This window comes from Neoarius graeffei, chromosome 20 (assembly GCF_027579695.1).
Source record: "Neoarius graeffei isolate fNeoGra1 chromosome 20, fNeoGra1.pri, whole genome shotgun sequence".
NCBI lineage: Eukaryota > Metazoa > Chordata > Actinopteri > Siluriformes > Ariidae > Neoarius > Neoarius graeffei.
In genome coordinates, this window is record NC_083588.1 from 36525779 (window position 1) to 36553199 (window position 27421).

The 27421-nt window shown below is 44.0% G+C and overlaps 1 protein-coding gene across 3 annotated transcripts in view; it reads right to left on the bottom strand.

Moving 5' to 3' along the window:
• Positions 1-27421, bottom strand: part of spag9a (sperm associated antigen 9a) — a 180369-nt gene that overhangs the window by 84589 nt on the left and 68359 nt on the right. The gene's annotated exons all lie outside the window — the stretch shown is intronic.

The window sequence follows — 27421 nt, forward strand, 5'->3', positions numbered from 1 at the left end:
TGGCCTACTTGACGGGGAAATAATGAAGCCACCGGCTGGTAAATCATCTTCTAACAGACCTGCTCGTACTGGCAAAGCTAGCTCCCCAGTTGAAGAGTTTCAAGACTGCACCGAGAGTGAAAGGCTAACTTCTAGCATGCTAACCAAAGCCTTGCACTCGCTTAAATTTGACATCTGCTCGAAAATAGAACTGGCTGTTGGAGGAGTGCAGGCTGACATCACTGCTGTCAGAGAAGAATTGACTTCATCAGTAACTAGCCTACAGAAAACTGTAGATGACCAAGAAGGGCATCTGAAGGAGCTGGAGACTTCAGCAACAGCAACCTGCGAGTCTGTATCTGCTATCGAAGTCATGATGTCTGATGTCATGATGTCCAAAGCCAAGTTAAAGAACTACAAGCGAAGTGTGAAGATCTAGAGAACAGATCCCGGAGAAATAACATCAGATTAGTGGGCGTCCCTGAAGACCAAGAAGGTGCAATGGTCACCGAGTTCGTCTCCAATCTGCTGCAAGGGGTGCTTAAACTGGATAAGAAACCTTTGCTTGACCGAGCTCACAGGACCTTGCAATCTAAACCGAAGCCCAACCAACCTCTGAGACCTTTTGTCATCAGAGTACACTACTTTCATGTCTGAGAACTCATCCTCCATCAGGCACATCAATTGCAATCCCTCTCCTTCAATGGACAACCCATACATATTTTTCCGGACCTGACCGCCGCCGACGCAAAGAGGAGAGCAGCTTTTGGGGTCGTGAGCAGGGGCGTCACTAGGAATTAAGCTTTACTGGGGCACTGCCCGCCTGACACACACACAAAATGCCCCCCCCCGCACAATGCACCTTAACGTTCCTGTCCCCAACGTATGCAAAGTGGATAATTCTCATGCTCTCGTGGATGAAGTTATGCGAGGAATAGGTCAACGAGACAGAAAACACATCCCAGTCCCCAAAAAATTTATTGTTGGCATTTGGGCTTTTAATGCATGCTGATGCTAAACGTGTCACCTCAACTCTCACGATTCACGAGCTTAGCTGGTTAGTTATGACTGACTAGCACATAGCCTACAACCTTAATCTTCCCTCTCTCACCCTCCTCCTCATCTGTCACTGTTTCCCTGCCTCTGTCTCTGCTTTGTGAGAAGAATTGTCTGATATCCATCTGGAAAAGTAATTTAATATCGTTTAATTCGATGTAGTTTAATGGGTTTGTTAGAATATGGTTTGCTTAGTTTTGTTGCAAAAACTTTGCGCTACCTTAACTCATCCAGAGCCCGTTCTCTGACTCATCCAAAGAGTAGACTCATCTCTCCAGTAGGCTAAATGGACTCATGGTACGCCGCACGCACGCTATGTTTACAGTGAGACTCTCCCAGACCAATCAGAAAATTAGTTAGAAAGAAGAGGCGATAGAAGTTTGAAACACACTCTGTCCTACAACTTACAGTAGATAAATGATCTGCCAAAGAAACTAGTTTGTTACGAAAATCTTTCAACATTTTCTTACTGGGGCACAGCTGATTTTTACTGGGGCACGTGCCCCAGTAAAAAAGACCTAGTGACGCCCCTGGTCGTGAGGAAGCAGCTACATGAGATAGAAGGTGCTCGCTTCGGATTTTGTCTGCCTGCGAAGTTTCGCATCACTCTGCCAGGAGCGAAGGAGCGTATTTTCACCGACCCTCAGCTGGCATTGGACTATGTCATCTCTACAGTTCGTGACAGTGATGCTCATGAGAATATTACAGCAGACTGACAATTTCACTGGACTCTGATGGTAATATCTCACATGTCATGGTTCTATGCTATGTTATGCTAGCGTTTGTTTCTTGGCTAACTACTATACCCAAATCGTCAATCTTGGTTTCATTCTCAGCCACTTTGGCCAGGTGTACGTCTGATAATATTTTCCAAATCTAAAATTTTTCTTTAAGTGAAAGTGAAATGTTTTATTCTACTTCATATGTTTGTATACATTATCTGTTCATTTTGCCAGATATCTGCCTCAGTGTATGCCCTTTGGCCATTACTATAGTTGTAACTACTGTAGTATACTTGTGTTAACCTATGGATCGGTCTAGTGTTTGTTTTGCTATCAGGATAATTACACCATGTTCGGGGAGGTGTATGTGTGGGGAGGGATTATATGTATTTTCTGTTCTTAATATGTCTAGGCTTGTTTACAGCAGTGCTTCTTTTATTGGCAACACAGCTAAATTTAGGCCCTGTCCACACGGCAACGGATTCAGGTGAATCCGATAAAATTGTTTATCGTTTCGGCCTGGCGTCCACACGGCACCGGCGTTTTGGGTGCCCCAAAACAAAATCTTTTGAGAACGGGTTCCAGAGTGGAAAGATCTGGCAACGGCGCCGTTGCGAAGTCGTCTGGATGAGTAGAACGGATTTGTTTACGATGACGTCACAACCACATGTGCTTCACGCCGGGTAGAAGTGTAACGAACTCGATGCGAGTTGTCAACAAATCCTATAACTTGGTTCATGAAACGCGCTTACAAAATATTTTCACTGTGAATATTTATTGTGTAATGGTGCAAAGTGAGAGAGAGAGAGAGAGAGAGAGAGAGAGAGAGAGAGAGTTAGGGCAGAGTCAATCCCGCCAGCAAAAATAGGGAAAAAAAAGGAGCGATCTCACCTCTTCAGATGTTGGTTTAAGTCCTACAATACATTCCTCAAAAAGGGCGTAGAAGAACAAATTAATCCATCAACGTGTAGCATTCAATTTATTCCGGACCATTAAAGACGCCGCCTTCCGCGTAGAATCATACGTCATCCTCGCCGCCATATTGGATGGGTCAAAGCGGAGAATAAAGATGCCTCATTCATGTGCTGCGTTTAACTGTACCAACAGGTTTGCCGTCCAAACGAGATCACATGGGATTACCTTTCACAGGTGAGACTGGAAAAATACTTTTCATTGTATTTGGTCATTATAATGTAATTTTACGAACAGATTTTTCTGACTTTGTGGCTAATATGAAGTCTCGCGCATAATAGTTTATGCGCATGCATCCTTACTTCTTCTATTGTTCTGGTGTCTCCGAAGGGACCGTCTTACAGCGCCTCGAGAGGTGTGGCATGTGTATTGCATCGTTTTCAGCAAGCGTTGCGTTGCCATATGTACCTGATATTTTACTGATCCGTTGCCCATGTGGACGCGATATTTTTTTAATAACATCTCGTTGCCGTTGTCGTGTGGATGTAGCCTTAGTTTCAGATTTGTATGACTTCAGCGGCTAACAGTGCTCATAGCGTCGCAAGTAGGCCTATCACTTTTGCTAGCTGGAATGTAAGAGGCTTAGGAAAATCCACAAAACTCAGCAAGGTTCTTTCTCATTTGAACAACTTAGGTGCTCAAATTGCTTTCATCCAGGAAACACATTTGAACAATTCTGATCATGCTAGAATTTGGAGACGATGGGTCTCTCAGTCATTCCATTCATTATTTAACAGTAAAGCCCGTGGGGTTGCTATTTTAATTCATCACTCGGTCCCGTTCATTTCATCCTCTGTTGTAGCGGACTGCAATGGACGCTATGTCATTGTTAAAGGGACTCTCTATGATACCCCATTGATCTTAGCAAATATTTATTCCCCAAACCATGATGACGAGCAGTTTTTTGTCAAGTTTTTCTCCTCCTTACCTAATACTGATTCACACCTAGTTGTCATTGCTGGAGATTTGAATTGTTGCCTTCAAAATTTGGATACATCAGCCACTAGGAAATTTGCAAATTCAAAATCTGCTAAGGTTATCAATGCATATCTTAATAATTACGGTCTAGTAGATGAACGGAGACGTCTGAACCCCAATACACGAGGTTATTCCTTTTATTCCCCCATTCATCACGCACATTCATGTATAGGTTATTTTCTTATCGACTGTAAATTACTTCCTCTCGTTCAAAGCTGTAACTACCATGCTAGAGTCATCTCTGACCATTCACCTCTTTTAATGGTCATTAAGTTTGCTCATAAATCTACATCCCGCCCACCATGGAGACTAAACACACTTTTCCTATCTGACTCTAATTTTGTTGAATTTATTTCACAACAGATTGATTTCTTATTGACACCATTGTAACTGCTGACATAAATCATAGCACACCATGGGAAACGTTCAAAGCCTATATGAGGGGCCAACTTATATCCTGTGCGTCCTATGACAAGCAGCTGCGGTCATTCACGCTTTCTAGCCTTATGGACCGCATTCAACATCTAGAAAACCAATATACTGACTCACCTTCTCCTGACTTGTATAAAGAGATGCTCCTTGAAATCCTCAGTACAGTCAATGCAGAAGAAATGATTTTGAAGTCCAGACACACTTATTATGAAAAAGGTGACAAGCCTAGCCGCCTTTTGGCACATCAACTTCGTAAGTCTGCAGCTTCACGAAACATCTCAGAAATAAACACTAGCAGTGGCCGTTACTCATGATCCTCAGGAAATTATTAACGCCTTTCAGAATTTTTATATATCAATTTACACCTCTGAGCATCAACCTACCTCTGATGATTTGTCAAAGTTCTTTGTTAACCTTCCCATACCAAAAATATCAGAAGATGTAGTTGGAAATCTTGATAAACCCATTACGTCATCAGAGGTGAGGGAAGCTATTATGGCCATGCAGAGTGGAAAGAGTCCAGGGCCCGATGGATTCCCTGGAGAGTTTTTCAAAAGATTTTCAGACAAGCTTATTCCTCTTCTTCTTAACATATTTACTGACTCTCTTAAATCTGGTATCCTTCCCAAAACATTATGTTCTGCCCAAATTTCCTTGCATTTCAAAAAAGAACAAAGACCCTCACTGCTGTAGTTCCTATCATCCAATATCACTACTAAAGTGTGGATGGCTAAATTCTAGCTAAAATTCTTGCCCGTCGCCTTGAAAAAATTCTACCTGATATCATATCAGCTGACCAAACAGGCTTCATCAGGAACAGGTTTTCATTTTTTAATGTAAGACGTTTGTTTAACATCATCTATCACCCATCTGATTCTCCTACTCCAGAAATACTGGTTTCCTTAGATGCCGAGAAGGCCTTTGAGGGGGTTGAATGGAGTTATCTTTTTTACACCCTTGAGAAGTTTGGCTTTGGACAAAAGTTCATTTCCTGGATTAAGTTACTGTATACTGGTGTGCTGTGGGGGGCAGCACATCCAAGAAGGACACATCCAGGCTGGACAAACTGATCAGGCGGGCCGGCTCTGTGGTCGGCATGAAGCTGGACTCTCTGGTGATGGTGGTAGAGAAGAGGACTATGGACAAACTATTGAACATCATAGACGATGCCAGTCACCCTCTGCACACCATCATCAGCAACCAGAGGAGCCTGTTCAGTGACAGAATGCTCCTTCCCAAGTGCAGGACGAACAGACTCAAAAACTCCTTTGTCCCTCACGCCATCAAGCTGTACAACTCCTTTCTGGGGGGGAGGAGGGGTAACAGGAGGACAGAGGACGGGAAGGAGCAGTAGCCTAGCCTAACAATGAGCAATACTGGACAATGTGCAATATAATGTGCAATATAAAGTGCAATATCTCTCCTGCTGACCCCTTCCCCCCTTCCCCATATCTTATTCTTTTTATATTTGTATATGTAAATACTTAATTTATCTAGAACTTTTTTCTCTATTTTCTAGTCTCTGTTTATCCTGTAATGATGCTGCTGGAATCTTAATTTCCCTGAGGGAACCCACACAAAGGGATCAATAAAGTTCTATCTAATCTAATCTAATCTAATCTAATCTAATCTAATCTAATCTAATCTAATCTAATCTAATCTAATCTAATCTAATCTAATCTAATCTAATCTAATCTAATCTATACTTCTCCACTTTCTTCAGTCCACACTAATAAAACCTTTTCAAAATATTTTCAGGTAGGGCATGATACGAGACAGGGTTGTCCATTATCACCCTTATTATTTGCCTTGGCCATTGAGCCCTTGTCACTCACCCTGAATCATACTACACTGGCGAGAGGTATCTTTAGAGAAGGTCAGAAACAAAAAGTCTCATTATATGCGGACGACTTACTTTTATATATTTCAGACCCAGCTAGGTCCCTAACCCATGTATTTTGCATCTCATCTCATCTCATTATCTCTAGCCGCTTTATCCTTCTACAGGGTCGCAGGCAAGCTGGAGCCTATCCCAGCTGACTACGGGCGAAAGGTGGGGTACACCCTGGACAAGTCGCCAGGTCATCACAGGGCTGACACATAGACACAGACAGCCATTCACACTCACATTCACACCTACGGTCAATTTAGAGCCACCAGTTAACCTAACCTGCATGTCTTTGGACTGTGGAGGAAACCGGAGCACCCGGAGGAAACCCACGCAGACATGGGGAGAACATGCAAACTCCACACAGAAAGGCCCTCGCCAGCCACGGGGCTCGAACCTGGACCTTCTTGCTGTGAGGCAGCAGCGCTAACCACTACACCACCGTGCCGCCCAGAATAATTTTTATTTTGTATAATAAGTTTACGCGGGCGGCACAGTGGTGTAGTGGTTAGTGCTGTCGCCTCACAGCAAGAAGGTCTGGGTTCGAGCCCCGTGGCCGGCAAGGGCCTTTCTGTGTGGAGTTTGCATGTTCTCCCCGTGTCCGCGTGGGTTTCCTCCGGGTGCTCCGGCTTCCCCCACAGTCCAAAGACATGCAGGTTAGGTTAACTGGTGACTCTAAATTGACCGTAGGTGTGAATGTGAGTGTGAATGGTTGTCTGTGTCTATGTGTCAGCCTTGAGATGACCTGGTGACTTGTCCAGGGTGTACAACGCCTTTAGCCCGTAGTCAGCTGGGATAGGCTCCAGCTTGCCTGCGACCCTGTAGAACAGGATAAAGCGGCTAGAGATAATGAGATGAGATGAGATAATAAGTTTACACAGGAGCGTCATTCACAGCTTCCTACCTAAAAGGCTGACTGGGAGTTTGACCTGGGTGAGAACATCACAGAGGACATGTGGCTATCAATCTTGCAGCGAGTACATAATGCATCAATATGTGCTAGGCACAGTCTGATGCAATGTAAAATCTTACATCGCACCCACTGGACAAACCCAAAACTGTCAAAATATTTCCCTAACATTAGCCCTATCTGCAGTTGATGTCGCTCTTCCCCTGCTACTCATGCTCATATGTTTTGGCCATACACTTCAAAATTTTTGGATTTTAATTTTTGAAGTTATTTCAGAATGTATGGGGCTGGAAATTGACCCCTGTCCGTTTATGGCCATCTTTGGCACTTCTCCAGACCATCTTAAACTGTCAAAAGCTCAGACAGATTGTATTGCTTTTGTGACTTTTTTTGCTAGACACTTAATCTTACTCAAATGGAAAGATCTTTATCCTCCTACTTTTATGCATTGGATTAAAGATGTGCTGTTTTTCCTTAAGCTAGAGAAAATAAAATACTCATTAAGGGGCTGTGTAAACACATTTTTTGACCTATGGAATCCATTTATTTACCATGTTAAAGATAAAACCCAGCTGACAACTGAAATGTCCCATATAGGCCTGCTGTACCTCCTGTTCATCTTAACTGTAAAGGCCAATTTATGCTGACAACGCAGTCCTCGCAGATGGCGTCTGCGTAGCCCCCCCCTTCGCAGACGCTCTGCACATACCTCCCAAAAATTGTGACCACCGCAGAAGCCTCGCAGACAGCGTCGCAGACAAGAGGGCTCCGATTGGTCCACTCTACATCCGCTGTACACGCACTTCCGCTTCCCTACTTTCCCGGTTTGGTTTGTTTTCACTACCGCCATTTTTAAAAACACGAGCGAAGATGGAGCAGCACGAAGAGCGGTTGATCGAGGAAGTGAGGAAGTACGTACATCTATACGACTCCAGTTCTAGTCATTATAAGTAACCGGAGGATAAACACTCCACTAACCACACCCACCAACTACTCCTAGCGATTTCGCGACTTCGCGCCCCCTTGCATTGTGGTGGTGAATAACATCGCACATGCCTATTACTCCCCGCTCAACGATAAATTAAAACTGTCTGCGAAAAGCTATCTGCGAAAGCCTTGTCGCAAGAGCATGCAGAGGCCCTTACTCTGCTGTTATAATAGCCCTGTACACTCAATGCATAATACTGTTTTGTCCTGTCTTGTTTTGTTTCGTCTTCCTTTTGGGGTGGGTTGTTTTGATATTTTAATGTCTTTATGTCTGTTGTTTGTTGCCTATATTTTGTGAGGTATGCCATTGACCATTCCAATAATGTGCTGTACTATTTTGAGAAATTCCCAATTAAAAAAAAAATTAATAAAAAAAAAAATTCAGATTGTAAAACAATATCCTCAGAGTGTTGCAGGTATCAAATTCTAACTTCGTTTAACTTAGTTTTAAGTTGGTCAGTAAAATGATTGAAAATATTTTATTCGTACTTTTTGTCAGTTAAATAAAGGTTCATGTGAATTAACAAAAAGTTCTATTTTGGTCTCATCCATCCACAAAACACTTTTCTAATAGCCTTCTGGCTTGTCCACGTGATCTTTAGCAAACTGCAGACGAGCAGCAATGTTCTTTTTGGAGAGCAGTGGCTTTCTCCTTGTAACCCTGCCATGCACACCATTGTTGTTCAGTGTTCTCCTGATGGTGGAATCATGAACATTAGCCAATGTGAGAGGCCTTCAGTTACTTACAACAGCCTTTCTCAACCGGGGTGCCGCGGCACCCTGGGGTGCCGTCTGGCTTCGTTAGGGGCGCCGTCAAAAAATTATATATTCTAACATTGAAATAAATAAAATGAATTAAAATTCCAAAAAAAACGATAGTTATACTAATGCAGATCATCGCCACCTCATGCATCATCAAAATTTGTCTCACGGTCCCCTTTCCCATGTCACAACGTCACTGCCGGGGTCAGCATGACTGCGTATATTTTATATGGGGGTGCCTTGAGAATTTGCATACTTCTGAAGGGTGCCGTGACTGAAAAAAGGTTGAGAAACGCTGGCTTAGAAGTTACCCTGGGGTCCTTTATGACCTTGCCGACTATTAGACACCTTGCTCTTGGAGTGATCTTTGCTGGTCTATCACTCCTGGTAACAATGGTCTTGAATTTCCTCCATTTGTACACAATCTGTCTGACTGTGGATTGGTGGAGTCCAAACTCTTTAGAGATGGTTTTGTAACCTTTTCCAGCCTGATGAGCATCAACAACGCTTTTCAGAATCAGAATCACTTTTATTGCCAGGTATGTGGACACACACGAAGAATTTGACTCCGGTTTCACTTAGCTCTCATAGTACAAAACAGATAAAAAGTGTATACACAAAACAAACAAACAAAAAAAATGGTGCAATAGGTGCATAGGCAAAGTAATCCAAGTAAGTCAAGTATGAAATAGATAAATATAAAGTATACAGTGTGCACAGAATGACGGTATGAGTGTGCAGATATTTTACAAGTGATATTACTGATATATGAATCTGGATTTTAGCTGTTCATCACAGAAAGGATTTTCCCTTTTGGTGCAATATGGTGCATAGCAGTGTTGTTTTTGGCAGCCATTTTTGATTTAGTTTTAGTCTTAGTCTTTTGGATGAAATGCTTATTAGTTTTAGTCACATTTTAGTCAATTCCATCCTTGATAGTTTTGGTCTAGTTTTAGTCGACGAAAACTAAAAGGGTTTTAGTCCAGTTTTAGTCAGTCGTTCATTTTAGTCAAAAAATGGTTTAATTACTTTAAAACATTAAATTAGGCCAATACAGAGATAGGAAATTGTAATCGAGGTTGACAGGTTGTGCATAACATACTCTCAAAACAGTGTCTCAAAACAAACTTGTTTCACTTGAATGTAAAAAGTATGTCAAATATTTGGGTTTAATAATCGATGACAATCTTTCTTGGAAGCCTCATATTGATTTTATTTGCAACAAAATAAGCAAGGTTGTCGGCCTTTTGGCCAAGCTTAGACATTTTATTCCACTACATACCCTTATGACATTATATCGCTCTCTGATTCAACCTTATTTAACATATGGTCTTAGTTCTTGGGGACAGGCTTGTAAAACTCATATAAATAAAGTATTAATCCTACAAAAACGAGCTTTAAGATTAATCCATTTTGTTGATAATAGAGAAAGTGCCCTTCCATTGTTTTCCAAAACCAATATTTTACCAGTAAATCTTCTTTTCTATGAATGTATTTCTAAATTAATGTATGACGTTGTTAAAGTGCACCCTCAAACATTTGTAAATTATTTTCTTCTATTTCTAGTATCCATTCTTATAACACTAGGTCATCTTACTCCAAGAACTTATATACTCAGTATTCTCGTACAAATCTACAAAAGAACTCATTTTCCCGTGTTGGTGTTAGGGTATGGAACAAGATTCCAACTTCTATAAGATCTTCATCTAAATTGTCGTTCAAGAAAAAAGTCAGACACCACCTTTTTTCTGATTTAAGTAGATATGGATATGATGTTGACACCTCCAAACTCTTTCTTTCTACATAACTTTATTTCTATATATAATTAAGAGCTATATATATTTATTTATTTATCTTAGTTTTAACTTTAAATATTATTTAATACCATGCATGAATTATTATCAGTATGACAAGTATACCTCTCTCTATATATTTTTTTCAATGTTATTGAATGCTACATTACTGTACCTTTATATCGAATAACAAGTATTGTCTCCTCTTTTTCTTTTTCTTGTTAATTTGTCAAGTATGTTTTATCTTTTTCATACATAAAGTATTATATTAATTCATATAAAATACTTTTTTCTTTGTAAACGAGCCTGCCTTGATTAGCAGTGCACTATTTGCAGACTCGTGTAGTCTATTATATGTTTATATGTAATTGAAATGATTGAAATGATTGAAATGATTGAAATGATTGATTGATTGATTGATTGATTGATTGATTGATTGAAGTGCGCATGCTCTCTACATAAACACTGTCTAGTGCAGACATCCCAAGTGTCCCGGAAGTTCCAGGAGTCTCCCGCATATTGATAGTGGCTCCCTGATGCCCGCAAACTGGAGAATATCTCCCGGAATCTAGAGCAAGCGAGCAAGAGCGCGCACGCGAAACATTAATGTTTGCATCGCGCATATGACGGAGTGCGCGAGGGAGAGCGAGAGAGTCTGCATGTGTGCCTGTCCATGTAGTGCCTGCTAGACAAAGAGCATCTTGATTGGTTTACAGACATCCAAACTCATTTCAGGGAGGTGTTCTGACACCCCCCCTCGCTGATGGGAAAAAAGTCATGCGTCACGACACCTCCCTGAAATTAGTTTCTGCAGGCTGGGATGTCTGCTAGTGCGCATGCTCCATTGTTCACAGACTCGTGTTTCTGCCTCCGTTTAACATGTCGCAATATATTAAGGCACAGCAACAGGTCTGAAAAGCTACATTTCCCCCGTATGTTTCACAGTAACTCAAATATGGGTCAATATATGACAAAGCATTCAGTTGCTGTCCCACCAATAATCCCTGCAGGACAAGTTTTACTCATTACATGTTAATTGAATTTAAGTTAGCTTATCCAAGCCAACTTTAGCATGAAGCTAGCGGTCCCATTCATTTTCGCCAGGTCACGGTGTTTTGGAAAACTTCATAGGAAATTCATCACAGACCGATTGTTGAGTGACATTAACCAAAGCTAGCAAACATATACATGATCTGTTAAGGACTTCTTGTAACGTTAACTTACCGTCGCAGAAATAGCAGCATGGTGAGCCTTTAGATGCCTCTTGAGGTCGGTCATATTCTTGCCACGTAGTTTATAGCCACAGCGTGTACTTCTGTCTCCCACTACAAGGCATTCCATTTTATTTTCTGCTGGATTATGTGTAAAGTATGTCCATAAATCATCGCGTCTTTTCCGCCCACCAAGCCCTTGTGCTGGCGTTGCCGCCGCCGTGGTCCATGAACTGTGTGCACTGTGCCTGGTGGGCGTGGCCAAACAAGGACAGGATGCAGTGCATTGCTGATATTTTCAGCATTTGCCAGACAGGTTGCACGCGCCGTTGGAGGAAATGCCATGCATTTTGATAGTCCTATAGCCAACCCACTAATATTTTTGTCTCGTCTCGTCAACGAAAACAACAGATACGTCTCGTCATATTTTCGTGATCAAAGAGTTATGTTTAGCTCGTCACTGTCTCGTTTTAGTCATGAAAAAAGGTGCGTTAACGAAATAATTTTGTCATTGTCATCGTTAACGAAAACAACACTGGTGCATAGTGCAAAGATGAAATAGTAAATATAAATTAAAGCCGCAAGCGGCCTCGACGGGCCCTCGCGCCAGCGGCCAAGGGGGGCGGGGGCATGCGTCCCCGCGAAATACCTTCCACAGCTTCTTCGGCAAGAGACATTACTCCCGCAATGGCGACAAAGAACAGAATTGGACACATGGCAACGATAGGGTCTCGCACTGTACGGTGCTCGGGCCCTAATAATAATAGCGCCCTAATAAGGGTCTTGTAAAGAGTGTGCTTGCCAAGTTTGACAAATCAGAAGCTGCAATATCATTTCTGCCATAACCAGCACCCCCAGGGGCGAAAGTGCACAAAATTAGGCGTACATGTCAGGTGAGCTATGAAGAGTTTGCGTATGAAGTTTGATGACAATTGAGTAAATAGAAGATGAGATATAGATTTTTGAAGAATAAAATTTTTGGTTTTTCCCATGTCAGTAGGTGGCGCTATGCTGTACATGAGCGATTATGAGTTGGAAAAATAAGTGTCTACAACAGCAACGCACTATCACAAGGTAGTGGTGTGAAGGAAAAGCATTATGGAATTATTTACCAAAAACCCGTTTTGGAGCAATTGCGTCGGCCAAAAACAGCGCCCCCCATGGACGAAAATTCCCAAAATGTGGTATACATGACATGGGAGGTAGTAAGAGGGTGGCCGTGAAGTTTGACCAAATTTGAGGAAAGACTGGAATTTTTGCCCAAAAATAGCACCCCCAGTGGCGAAATATCACAGAAAGTGGGTAACATGTCAGAAGCCCAATGAGTGATCTGCGTGTGAAGTATGAGCAGTTTTGAGCAAGTAGAAGATTTGTTATGAATTTTTAAGCATGTAAAATGTTGCATTGAAAATTGATTGACGTATAACTTCTGAACGGTTTATGCTACGTGAAACCTATTTAGTAACTTTTGTCAGCCATGTCTGTAGATGATGTGTATCAATTTTGGTGACATTCCTATGAACGGTCTAGGAGGAGTTGCGCCGTCTTCGTGGCCATGCATTTCACACAAAAGTGAAATTACCTCACTTCCTGTTGGGCGTGGCTAATGCATTGGCATTACATTTTTGTCCGGCTTAGTGAGATATATATGCGTACCAAATGGCATGCCACAACTACAAACTACATGGCAACCAGGCACCTTAATGCGGGAGGCCAAAATCACAACGAGTTAGGGGGCGCTATAGAGGCCCTGAGGCCCGCCTGGATCTGGGCTTCTGGTTCTCAGTACCGGTGGCAGTCTAAGAAAAAGGAGCCAAATTTCGTGCGTTGTCGACCATGGCAAGCGCCCCAATAAGGGTCTTGTAAAGAGTGTGCTTGCCAAGTTTGACAAATCAGAAGCTGCAATATCATTTCTGCCATAACCAGCACCCCCAGGGGCGAAAGTGCACAAAATTAGGCGTACATGTCAGGTGAGCTATGAAGAGTTTGCGTATGAAGTTTGATGACAATTGAGTAAATAGAAGATGAGATATAGATTTTTGAAGAATAAAATTTTTGGTTTTTCCCATGTCAGTAGGTGGCGCTATGCTGTACATGAGCGATTATGAGTTGGAAAAATAAGTGTCTACAACAGCAACGCACTATCACAAGGTAGTGGTGTGAAGGAAAAGCATTATGGAATTATTTACCAAAAACCCGTTTTGGAGCAATTGCGTCGGCCAAAAACAGCGCCCCCCATGGACGAAAATTCCCAAAATGTGGTATACATGACATGGGAGGTAGTAAGAGGGTGGCCGTGAAGTTTGACCAAATTTGAGGAAAGACTGGAATTTTTGCCCAAAAATAGCACCCCCAGTGGCGAAATATCACAGAAAGTGGGTAACATGTCAGAAGCCCAATGAGTGATCTGCGTGTGAAGTATGAGCAGTTTTGAGCAAGTAGATGATTTGTTATGAATTTTTAAGCATGTAAAATGTTGCATTGAAAATTGATTGACGTATAACTTCTGAACGGTTTATGCTACGTGAAACCTATTTAGTAACTTTTGTCAGCCATGTCTGTAGATGATGTGTATCAATTTTGGTGACATTCCTATGAACGGTCTAGGAGGAGTTGCGCCGTCTTCGTGGCCATGCATTTCACACAAAAGTGAAATTACCTCACTTCCTGTTGGGCGTGGCTAATGCATTGGCATTACATTTTTGTCCGGCTTAGTGAGATATATATGCGTACCAAATGGCATGCCACAACTACAAACTACATGGCAACCAGGCACCTTAATGCGGGAGGCCAAAATCACAACGAGTTAGGGGGCGCTATAGAGGCCCTGAGGCCCGCCTGGATCTGGGCTTCTGGTTCTCAGTACCGGTGGCAGTCTAAGAAAAAGGAGCCAAATTTCGTGCGTTGTCGACCATGGCAAGCGCCCCAATAAGGGTCTTGTAAAGAGTTTGCTTGGCAAGTTTGACAAATCAGAAGCTGCAATATCATTTTTGCCATAACCAGCACCCCCAGGGGCGAAAGTGCACAAAATTTGGCGTAGATGTCAGGTGAGCTATGAAGAGTTTGCGTATGAAGTTTGATGACAATTGAGTAAATAGAAGATGAGATATAGATTTTTGAAGAATAAATTTTTTGGTTTTTCCCATGTCAGTAGGTGGCGCTATGCTGTACATGAGCGATTATGAGTTGGAAAAATAAGTGTCTACAACAGCAACGTACTATCACAAGGTAGTGGTGTGAAGGAAAAGCATTATGGAATTATTTACCAAAAACCCGTTTTGGAGCAATTGCGTCGGCCAAAAACAGCGCCCCCCATGGACGAAAATTTCCAAAACGTGGTAAACATGACATGGGAGGTAGTAAGAGGGTGGCCGTGAAGTTTGACCAAATTTGAGGAAAGATTGGAATTTTTGCCCAAAAATAGCGCCCCCAGTGGCAAAATATCACAGAAATTGGGTAACATGTCACAAGCCCAATGCGTGATTTGCCTGTGAAGTATGAGCAGTTTTGAGCAATCAGAAGATTTGTTATGAATTTTTAAGCATGTAAAATTTTGCATCGAAAATTGATTGACGTATAACTTCTGAACGGTTTATCCTACGTGAAATCTATTTAGTAACTTTTGTCAGCCATGTCTGTAGATGATGTGTATCAATTTTGGTGACATTCCTATGAACGGTCTAGGAGGAGTTGCGCCGTCTTCGTGGCCATGCATTTCGCACAAAAGTGAAATTACCTCACTTCCTGTTGGGCGTGGCTAATGCATTGGCATTACATTTTTGTCCGGCTTAGTGAGATACATATGCGTACCAAATGGCATGCCACTACTACAAACTACATGGCACCCAGGCACCTTAATGCGGGAGGCCAAAATCACAACGACTTAGGGGGCGCTATAGAGGCCCTGAGCCCTGGCCAAGTTTGGGCTTCTGGTTCTGAGTAGCGGTGGCAATTCTCGGAACTGGTGCCAAATTTCGTGCGTTTTCGCCCATGGCAAGCGCCCCGAAAATGGCCCAACAGCGGAGAAAAATAAAGAAGAAGAAGAAGACGGAAGAAGAAGACGGAAGAATAATAATAGTGAACTCTTACAAGAACAATAGGGCCTTCGCCCTATAGGGCTCGGGCCCTAATAAGCATAAATATAAATATAAGTAACAGTGAGCACAGAATGACAGTATGAGTGTGCAGATATTTTGCAAGTGATATTACTGATATATGAATCTGGATTTTAGCTGTTCATCACAGAGACAGCCTGAGGGAAAAAACTATTCTTATGTCTGGTTGTTTTTGCATACAGTGATCTATATCACCTCCCTGAGAGGAGAAGATTAAACAGATTGTGACCAGGGTGTGATGGGTCCAAAGAGATGTTACCTGCCCGTTTCCTGACTCTGGACAAGTATAGGTCTTGGATGGAGGGCAGGTTGACACCAATAATTTTCTCTGTAGACCTTATTGTCCGTTGCAGTCTGTTCTTCTCCTGTTTGGTGACTGATCCAAACCAAACAGTGATGGAAGAGCAAAGAACAGACTGAATGATGGCAGAGGAGAATTGTGTCAGCAGCTCCTTAGGCAGGTTGAGCTTCCTGAGCTGGCACAGAAAGTACAACCTCTGCTGAGCCTTTTTGATGATAGTGACTGTGTTGGTCTCCCACTTCAAGTCCCGAGAGATTGTGGAACCCAGAAACATGAAGCTTTCAACAGCAGTCACAGTGTTGTTGGTGATGGTGATGGGCAGCAGAGTGGGGGGGACTCCTCCTAAAGTCCACTGTCATCACAGTTTTGAGCGTGTTCAGTTCTAGATTGTTCTGACCGCACACCAGACCAGCCGTTCAACCTCCCATCTGTATGCAGACTCGTCACCATCTCGGATGAGGCCGATGACCGTTGTATCGTCCGCAAATTTCAGGAGTTTAACAGACGGGTCTCTTGAGGTGCAGTCATTGGTATAAAGGGAGAAGAGCAGTGGGGAGAGCACACACCCTTGGGGGGCGCCAGTGCTGATAGTCCGAGTGCTGGATATGATGCTCCCCATCCTCACCTGCTGCTTCCTGTCAGTCAGGAAGTTTGTAATCCGCTGACAGGTGGAGGAGGGCACAGTGAGCCGGGTGAGCTTGGTGTGGAGGATGTCTGGAACAATGGTGTTGAATGCTGAACTGAAGTCCACAAATAGGATTCTGGCATACGTTCCTGCAGTGTCAAGGTGTTGCAGGATGTAGTGTAGACCCATATTTATTGTATCCCCTCATTTTCCCCGTGAGCTCCGTTTTGCGGTCCGCTCAGTGCAGGTGAAATCCAGGCAGATGAAGACAAGAGTCTGGGATGTGCTCACCGAGCCAGGTTTCGGTGAAGCACAAGGCAGCAGATCTGTTAAAATCTGTGTTAATTGAGTTGAGGAGCAGCAGTTCGTCCATCTTACTGGCCAGAGAGCAGACGTTAGCCAGGTGAATAGACAGGAGCGCAGTGCGAAAACCCCGCTGCCTCAGTCTGACGAGCGCGCCGGCTTGCTTCCCCAGGTGTCTCCGGCATCCTCGGCGTAATCCATAGAGAGCTGCCGCTCCTCCAACAAGTAGCTCTGGAAAACTTTCCGGATCAATGAAAACTGATGAAAAAACTTTACTGGTGGTTATTCCAATGTTTATAAGTTCTTCTCTGGAGTATGTGACCAGCGAAGGAGCGCAAAAAACACAACAAATACACAAAAACATAGAAAGTACAAGAGAGCGAAGTACCAAGGCAACCATCCGCGCAGATAAAGGAGGTCCTCAGAAATCTCCTTTGTTCGTGCCATGATACACTTCCACAAACATGTGTTGTGAAGATCAGACTTTGATAGATCCCCGTTCTTTAAATAAAACAGGGTGGCCACTCACACCTGATTGTCATCCCATTGATTGAAAACACCTGACTCTAATTTCACCTTCAGATTAACTGCTAATCCTAGAGGTTCACATATTTTGCCACTCACAGATATGTAATATTGGATCATTTTCCTCAATAAATAAATGACCAAGTATAATATTTTTTGTCTCATTTGTTTAACTGGGTTCTCTTTATCTACAACCCCGATTCCAAAAAAGTTGGGGACAAAGTACAAATTGTAAATAAAAACGGAATGCAATAATTTACAAATCTCAAAAACTGATATTGTATTCACAATAGAACATAGACAACATATCAAATGTCGAAAGTGAGACATTTTGAAATTTCATGCCAAATATTGGCCCATTTGAAATTTCATGACAGCAACACATCTCAAAAAAGTTGGGACAGGGGCAATAAGAGGCTTAAAGGTACAAAAAAGGAACAGCTGGAGAACCAAATTGCAACTCATTAGGTCAATTGGCAATAGGTCATTAACATGACTGGGTATAAAAAGGGCATCTTGGAGCGGCAGCGGCTCTCAGAAGTAAAGATGGGAAGAGGATCACCAATCCCCCTAATTCTGCGCCAACAAATAGTGGAGCAATATCAGAAAGGAGTTTGACAGTGTAAAATTGCAAAGAGTTTGAACATATCATCATCTACAGTGCATAATATCATCAAAAGATTCAGACAATCTGGAAGAATCTCTGTTACCCCTTTTCCACCAAATCAGTTCCAGGGCTGGTTTGGGGCCAGTGCTGGTTCACAACTAGTTCAACTTGCGAGCCAGCTGAGAACCAGTTTGCTTTTCCATAGATTGTGGTGCTAAGGGGAGCCACATCATTACGTCACTGTATACGTCAGTTACGTCGCTGCATACATCAGTTGCGTTGCTGCGTTTGCATAAACTTTGGCGCGAACATCGAAGCAGCAACAACACGGAAAAGAAGCAGCAGCAACAACAACAACAATAATGGATAACTTCTCATTTGTACAGCTGATGCTTCTCGTCACTTGAAAAATGGTGACCTTTCGCGGTCTTGCTATTGTTGTCGGTCTTAACAACTCCGTCCCCCCCGCTGACGTAAGCGGTTCTTTCCTCTGGCCCAGAAAATAGTTGGTGCTAGCCTGGAACCGGTTTTTCTGGCCCCAGAACCAGTTTTTTGTCAGTGGAAAGAGAAAACCCGGTTCCAAACTAAGCACTGGCCCCGAACCAGCCCTGGAACTGCTTTGGTGGAAAAGGGGCTTGTGTGTAAGGGTCAAGACCGGAAAACCACACTGGGTGCCCGTGATCTTCGGGCCCTTAGACGGCACTGCATCACATACAGGCATGCTTCTGTATTGGAAATCATAAAATGGGCTCAGGAATATTTCCAGAGAACATTATCTGTGAACACAATTCACCGTGCTATCCGCCGTTGCCAGCTAAAACTCTACAGTTCAAAGAAGAAGCCGCATCTAAACATGATCCAGAAGCGCAGACGTCTTCTCTGGACCAAGGCTCATTTAAAATGGACTGTGGCAAAGTGGAAAACTGTTCTGTGGTCAGACGAATCAAAATTTGAAGTTCTTTATGAAAATCAGGGACGCCGTGTCATTCGGACTAAAGAGGAGAAGGACGACCCAAGTTGTTATCAGCGCTCAGTTCAGAAGCCTGCATCTCTGATGGTATGGGGTTGCATTAGTGCGTGTGGCATGGGCAGCTTGCACATCTGGAAAGACACCATCAATGCTGAAAGGTATATCCAGGTTCTAGAGCAACATATGCTCCCATCCAGACGACGTCTCTTTCGGGGAAGACCTTGCATTTTCCAACATGACAATGCCAAAACACATACTGCATCAATTACAGCATCATGGCTGCATAGAAGAAGGGTCCGGGTACTGAACTGGCCAGTCTGCAGTCCAGATCTTTCACCCATAGAAAACATTTGGCACATCATAAAACGGAAAATACGACAAAAAAGACCCAAGACAGTTTAGCAACTAGAATTCTACATTAGACAAGAATGGGTTGACATTCCTATCCCTAAACTTGAGCAACTTGTCTCCTCAGTCCCCAGACGTTTACAGACTGTTGTAAAGAGAAAAGGGGATGTCTCACAGTGGGAAACATGGCCTTGTCCCAACTTTTTTTAGATGTGTTGTGGTCATGAAATTTAAAATCACCTAATTTTTCTCTTTAAATGATACATTTTCTCAGTTTAAACATTTGATATGTCATCTATGTTCTATTCTGAATAAAATATGGAATTTTGAAACTTCCACATCATTGCATTCCATTTTTATTTACAATTTGTACTTTGTCCCAACTTGTTTGGAATCGGGGTTGTACTTTTAGGACTTGTGTGAAAATCTGATGATGTTTTAGGTCATATTTATGCAGAAATATAGAATTTCTAAAGGGTTCACAAACTTTCAAGCACCACTCGAGGCATGGCAGCTACACAAGCAGCATTGTTCATATACTTGCCTGCCCAAGTCTCCCACATCTGAAGGATTACAAGCTCTGTCCACTGGGAGCAGGTCAGAGTTTAAACTACATCCCTCACCATCTCCATAATTTTTTCTTTGACCACTTCAACAGGATAAACAGTAAAAATGGCAGGAGTCGATGGGCTATAATAATGTACACCTTGAGGAAATAAATGGCAGGAATAAAGGCACCAGATGCTTCATACACTACCCCTACCGTTTACACTGTTACTGCACAAAGTGCACAGGCTGCATTTTTTTTTTGGACATGCACAATCAATATGCTGAATAAATGCAGGATGTGCACATCAGCCATCTTGCAAACGTGTAGTTAAAAGCAAGTATAACCCTGGTCTAATCTGCAAACCAAGTAATGATTCAAATAACATTCAGTCTGCAAAAACACCATGAATTCAACTGCGCATGAGCTTGACGCACAGTGCACTGTCATTCCCACCTCATTCCATAGTTAGAGTTGAGATCTAAGAACTATGCAGGTCACTGAAGCAATGAAAACTTGCTCAGCTCAGAATTTGTATGACCAGCCAAACCTTTTTCCAGTTCTTAGTGGTCCAGTGTTTATGCTGCTTTGCTCAGTGGAGAAGTTCTTTCTAGTTCTTCAGTGAGGAACATGACCATTCAACATCTTCAACATCTTCTGTCTTTGCTGGCTGTACCTCATTTGAGATTTAATCAAGCAAAGTGGTTCTGAGATTACATTCTGCACACTGATGTTGAATTCACAACTGGTTTGCCTGGATGGAGGCAATGCTCCCCCAATAATCCTCCCCATTTTCCTTTAAACATTCTAATCCAGGAACCATTTTCATTCACAGGTGCCCCAGTCATAACCTTGTGGTGACAAAAGATATTCAGGGGGATGCTCTCATCAGAAAACTCCCATATCATGTGAAAGTTGTAAAACGTTATTATGGAGCAGTTACCATCATATAGTACGGTGTTTCTCAACCACTGGGCCGCGGCCACAAAGCGCCATCTAGTGGACCGCGAATTTTTTTTCAAGTTGAAGCTAATTTTTATTCGTAGTCGGGTACAGTTGCTGGGTTGCCTCCGATGTCACATCTGCCTCATTAAGCTACGATCACACTACGGCTCACGATGCTTTGCGATGGGTTGTCGATGAAAATGAGGTATTTTGATGGCGATATACACGTGAGCTAAAAGTTGTGGTCACACAGTAGGTGAACACTTGATTGTCGCACCTTTGCACACTTGAGTCTGACACAGCTCGAGCGGCCGCGCACACTCACGGAGCGCATTGTGCACATACTCGGGACCCAGTCGTTATGGGAAACACCTGACGCTGATTTGAGTGCAATCTGTGCACGCACAGATACCGAAGCTGTTTTCACAGAGGCTTTGCGAAGTATCATCATTAGCACTGTCACGATTGTTTCTAGCCATGTTTATGATGCTGTTTAAATATTCTGCTTTCTGTTTTGCTTTTGTAAAAAAAAACACTTGGAAGATGCTCTGGACACTTACAGTAATGCATTGATGTCTGAGGACTACAGTCGACTTGCTAACTTTAGGACTGCAGTTGTCATGAACAGTTTTGCACTCATTTGATGGTTCCATCAATGAACAGTTTATAATGTCAACAAAACAGACTTCATGTTAAAACTATAATGAATTTCCTGGTTTCACAGTTATACTTTGTGACCATATAGGACTCAGTTACAGAAGTGAGTTATTTATAATCATGCTATCTATTAATCACCCAAATGAGGATGGGTTCCCTTTTGAGTCTGGTTCCTCTCGAGGTTTCTTCTTCATGTCGTCTAAAGTTGTTTTCCATGCCACCGTCACCACATGCTTGCTCAGTGGGAATAGATTAGGGATAAAATTAGCTCATGTTTAAAGTCTTTAATAGTCTGTAATGATGTTTTGAGACAATGTCTATTGTTAAAAACGCCATAAAAAAATTAACTTGACTTAAATATCACGCCTGCTAATAAACTGCACTTAGATCTGTCTACTGCTGTCTATCTTGTAGTGTCCTGATCCCCAGATCTTTAACCCAGCTATATAAAAAAGTTGTACTCCTCCATGCTCTTCCAGGTTTTCATCTGTTTGTCCATGTAGAACGATGTCTGCAGCAACAGGAAGTTTGAAATGTCAGGGAACTCAACAGATGGATAATTTTCCAACTCCTTTTTTGTTAGCATGAAAAATCCTTCTTTGTTAGCGTGTAAGGATCTAATCCCATTGAGTGGTTTCTATATCCACTTCTTTTCAGTGAACTTCTTGGTTTTAATAACTTGCTTGTTTGCTGTACACAAACATGGCAATAAGTTCTTGTGTTAATGGACCAGACTCCACTTTTGGATCATTGGATCATTGGATCATTTGGATCATTAATCCCTTTTGGCTGAGAATGCCCTGCAGGCATGGTTTTATGTTGGCTTCTGGCACATCCGTACAGTTTTAAATACAATACCTACAATTAAAAACAGTTTATTTTTATTGCATTTATTTACTTCCTGGGCTTCCATCTGTAACAGGGAGTGATGTTGCACCCATTAATACACTTTACAATAGATTATTAGATTCTAATAGAATAGATGAGCCAAAATAAATTATCTTTTTTAAGGGGCCCCGACTCATTACAAGTATGAATAGGTGGCCCTCAAAGCAGAAAAGGTTGGGAACCCCTGATAAAGGACATGAATCATGTAGTGCTACCATTTAGCCACTGGGTGACTATAGAGTCTATTAAAAAGGATTTTGTGAGGCTGCTCGGGGAAATCAGTTTGAGCATTTCCAGTACAATGGCTAAGGCTGGAATCTTGAGATTGTACCTGAGTGTAAAATTTTAATTTATTCCTAGTGTGTCGAGAGATCCTGATCCTTTTGATCAGATGAAATTTCAGCAAATTAAATTAACCAGCTTGACTGAGGGCAAAATCCTCATCTAAAGTGTCAGAATTAGAGTCAGGTAGAGCTTGACTCAGTTGGTGCCAACTGTTTAATAAATTCTTCAAGGACTGTGGAAATGATTTTCTTTAGTGATGCATGAAAACAGATGTGCATCAGTCACATCAGTGGGACATTTTTAACTCTTGTGCTGGTGGAGTAGGAGGAGGCCAGATATGAAGCTTACAAGACAAAGAACATCTTCAACAAATGTTCAGCACAACTCCATTAAAATTCTTACTTAAAATAAATCGATGAAAATTTTGTCTGGTTTTAGTCGGGATTTACAAAAGGCCGCTGTCATTTTAGTATTATTTTTATGATGTCGGTGCATACAGCATAATTCTAGCAGATGTGTGAAAAAAGCTCAGTAAACTACAGAAGAAAAAAAAAGCCATACATAACTACAACACATTGTTAGGACTTGGACTGTTTTGGCCTCTAGAGGCCGCTGTTATTTCCTTTTCGTGTCTTGTTTATTTTGGCCTCTAGAGGCCGCCATCTGTTCCTGTGTTTTGTGTTTTTGTTTTTTGCCTGTTAGTCCTAATTATCTTCACCTGTGTCCTTAATTAGTTTGTGTATTTATACCCCTAAGTTCAGTCCTCTTGTCACGGAGTCTTTGTGCTGTTATGTTTATCTCCAGTTTCCTTTGTACTGTGTTTTGTGGATCTTCTGAGCTTTTGCATTTTTGCCTTTTTCTTTTTGAATTATACTCTTTGTTTTTTGTTTTTTTTTTGCCCTGGATTGTATATAGTGTACATAGTATAAATAAACCTTTTGTTACTTTTTCTACTTCCGCCTCACGCCTCTGCATTTGAGTCATTCCCCTGGTGGCCTAGTGGGGGTTTGCTGGATCATCACACCAACGAACCAGGTTCGAATCCCAGCAAAACCCTAACAGAAAGACTCCGTCATGACCGACTCAGCAGAGGCTGCTTCAACTGTCTACCCGGCCAACCTTCAGGGAATTATGGCAGCTTTGACACGCTTCGGAGCGACCATGGACGCTCATGGACGTACGCTCACCAGCCAACGTGAGGCCCTTGCTCGCCACGAGGAACTGCTTCAGCAAATTGGGAAAACCCTGGCACAGCTGACATCTCTGCCTGCATCTCCTGCTCCTGATCCAGTTCCTGCTCCTGATCCAGCTCCCACTCCTGCTCCAGTGCCTCCTGCCATGCTGCCTTCTTCACCTCGCGAACCCAGCCTTCCTGCACCACAGAGGTATGACGGCAAGCACAGTGAGTGCCGAGAGTTCCTTACCCAGTGTCAACTCACCTTTGAGCTTCAGCCTACCACCTACACTACGGATCGCCGCAAGATTGCCTTTGTGATCACCTTATTAGCTGGTAAGGCGCGAGCCTGGGCTACTGCTATCTGGCAAAGACAGGGACCTGAGTGCTTTGATTTCCAGCTGTTTTCTGAAGAGATGCTTCGGGTCTTCGATCAGGCAGACATCAGTACCGACGCAGCCCGAAAGCTCATGTCCATCCGGCAAGGAGGAAGCGTCGCAGATTACGCCATCTCGTTCCGAACACTCGCAGCAGTAAGTGGATGGAACGAGACTGCCCTGGTGTCAGCCTTCCACCATGGTCTGTCTGACCCCATCAAGGACGGTCTGGCCTCTATTGGATGCCCAAGTGACCTCGAAACCCTCATCTCACATGCTATTCGTCTGGACAACAGGATGAGAGAACGCCACCAAGCCTTGAGCCCCCCCAGCCTCCCTACCTCTACCTGGAGACCATCTACCTCCTTCAGTGACTGTCCAGAACCCATGCAAGTGGGTCGTACTCGCCTCTCCGCATCTGAGAGGGAGCGCAGAAGGAGGGACAAGTGCTGCATCTACTGTGGCAAGCCTGGTCACTTCCGAGCATCATGTCCCGAACTCTTGGGAAAAGGACCGCCCCGTCCAGCCGAGGGAGGGTTGTGACGGGGCCTACCCTCTCTCCCGGACTCCCTGGTCAAGGAATCTACATCCCGGTCTCCATCTCCTGGGGTGAGTCTGTCCACTCTTGTCAAGCTTTGATAGACTCAGGGGCGGCTGGGAACTTTATGGATATTCACTTCGCCCAAAGCATCAATATACCTACTGCACCTCTTGAAGTCCCTCTGTCTGTGTCTGCCCTCGATGGCCAAGCATTAGGTGATGGAAGAGTCACCCAAGTTACTTCTCCAGTCTTCCTCCAGTCTCAAGGTCACAAGGAAGAAATATCCCTGCACCTGATTCCTTCACCTGAGTTCCCAGTTATTCTAGGCCTTCCTTGGCTTATTCGCCACAACCCTCGCATAGACTGGGTAACAAGCCAGGTTGTGGAATGGGGCCCTGCATGCCATGCCTCTTGTCTGCTCTCTAGCTCTCCTGTGTCTCCTGCCGAGCCCCCTGATCTCACTGAGTTATCTCAAGTTCCCACAGAGTACTGGGATCTCAAGGAAGTATTCAGCAAGAGCAGGGCCGCCGTTCTTCCTCCGCACCGGGCCTATGACTGTGCCATCGACTTGCTCCCTGGGACTACCCCTCCTCGTGGCAGACTGTTTTCCCTCTCTCAGCCAGAACGCAAGGCTATGGAGGAATACCTCAAAGACGCCCTGGTCTCTGGGTTCATTCGACCCTCCACCTCACCTGCTGGTGCCGGCTTCTTCTTTGTCGGCAAGAAGGATGGGGGGCTTCGACCATGTATTGACTACAGGGGCCTGAACAAGATCACTGTGCGCAACCGATATCCCCTTCCGCTGATGTCCACTGCTTTCGACCTGCTCCAAGGCGCCACCGTCTTCACCAAGTTGGACCTACGGAACGCATACCACCTCATCCGTATCCGACAGGGAGACGAGTGGAAGACTGCCTTTAACACCCCGTCTGGGCACTACAAATACCAGGTGATGCCCTTCGGACTCACCAACGCACCAGCTGTTTTTCAGGCCCTAATCAACGACGTCTTAAGGGACATGATTAACCTGTACGTCTTTGTCTACCTCGATGACATCCTTATCTTTTCCAAGACCGTGCAGGAGCACCGCCACCATGTCCGTCAGGTTCTCCAGAGGCTGCTACAGAACAATCTGTTCGCCAAGGCCCAGAAATGCGAATTTCATGTTCCCGAGGTCTCCTTTCTGGGATTTATTTTACGGACAGGCCAACTCCAAATGGACCCTGCCAAGACCCTGGCCGTCCGGGACTGGCCTACTCCCAAGTCCGTTAAGGAGGTTCAGCGGTTCTTAGGATTCGCTAACTTCTACCGCAAGTTCATCAGGAACTTCAGTTCTGTGGCAGCACCCATGTCAGACCTCACCAAAGGGACAGGTGGATCTTATGGCTGGTCTCCTCAGGCAGAAAAGGCGTTCAAAGACCTCAAGGCCCGCTTCTGCACGGCACCCATTCTGGTCCTCCCGGACACCTCCCAACCATTCATCGTGGAGGTGGACGCCTCGGACAGTGGTGTCGGCGCGGTACTCTCTCAACGTTCGGAAGGAAAGCTGCACCCCTGCGCTTACTTCTCCCACCGCCTGAGTCCTGCGGAGTCCCGGTACGATGTGGGGGATCGAGAACTGTTAGCGGTCAAACTGGCCCTTGAGGAGTGGAGGCACTGGCTGGAGGGAGCGCAACATCCATTCCTGGTTTGGACTGACCACAAGAACCTGGAGTACCTCCAGCAAGCCAAGAGACTGAACCCTCGACAGGCTAGGTGGGCCCTGTTTTTCAGTCGGTTTGACTTCACCCTCTCGTACCGTCCCGGCTCCAAGAACACCAAACCTGACGCACTGTCCAGGCTGTTCTCTGCCACTAACAGGGAGAATGAAGTCGGGCCTATTATCCCGGTGTCCCGGATTGTGGCCCCTGTCCGCCGGGGTATTGAGGAGGCTGTTCGACGAGCCCAACGCCAGGACCCCGGTCCTGGGACGGGGCCACCGGGCCTCTTGTACGTCCCACATCAAGCCCGGGCCAAGGTTCTCCAGTGGGGTCACTCTTCCCCTCTCACCGCCCACCCGGAAGCTCGGAGGACCCTGGACTTCCTGAAAAGACGCTTCTGGTGGCCTAACATGGAGCAGGAAGTAAGGTCATTTGTCCTGTCCTGTGAGGTTTGCACCAGAACCAAGAACCCACGACAGCGTCCCCAGGGTCTCCTGCATCCTCTGACCATTCCCCGGCGTCCCTGGTCCCACGTGGCAGTCGACTTCATCACGGGTCTCCCTGAGTCACAAGGTAACATGGTCATTTTGGTCATTGTTGACAGATTCTCCAAGGCCTGCCGCTTCATACCTCTGTGCAAACTCCCCTCTGCTCTTGAAACAGCGAAACCTATATTTAATCATGTCTTCCGAGTCTTTGGTCTTCCACAGGACATCGTCTCAGACCGAGGGCCCCAGTTCTCCTCCCGAGTGTGGCACGGGTTCTGCAAGGTCATCGGAGCCACTGCCAGCCTCTCCTCTGGGTTTCACCCACAGTCCAATGG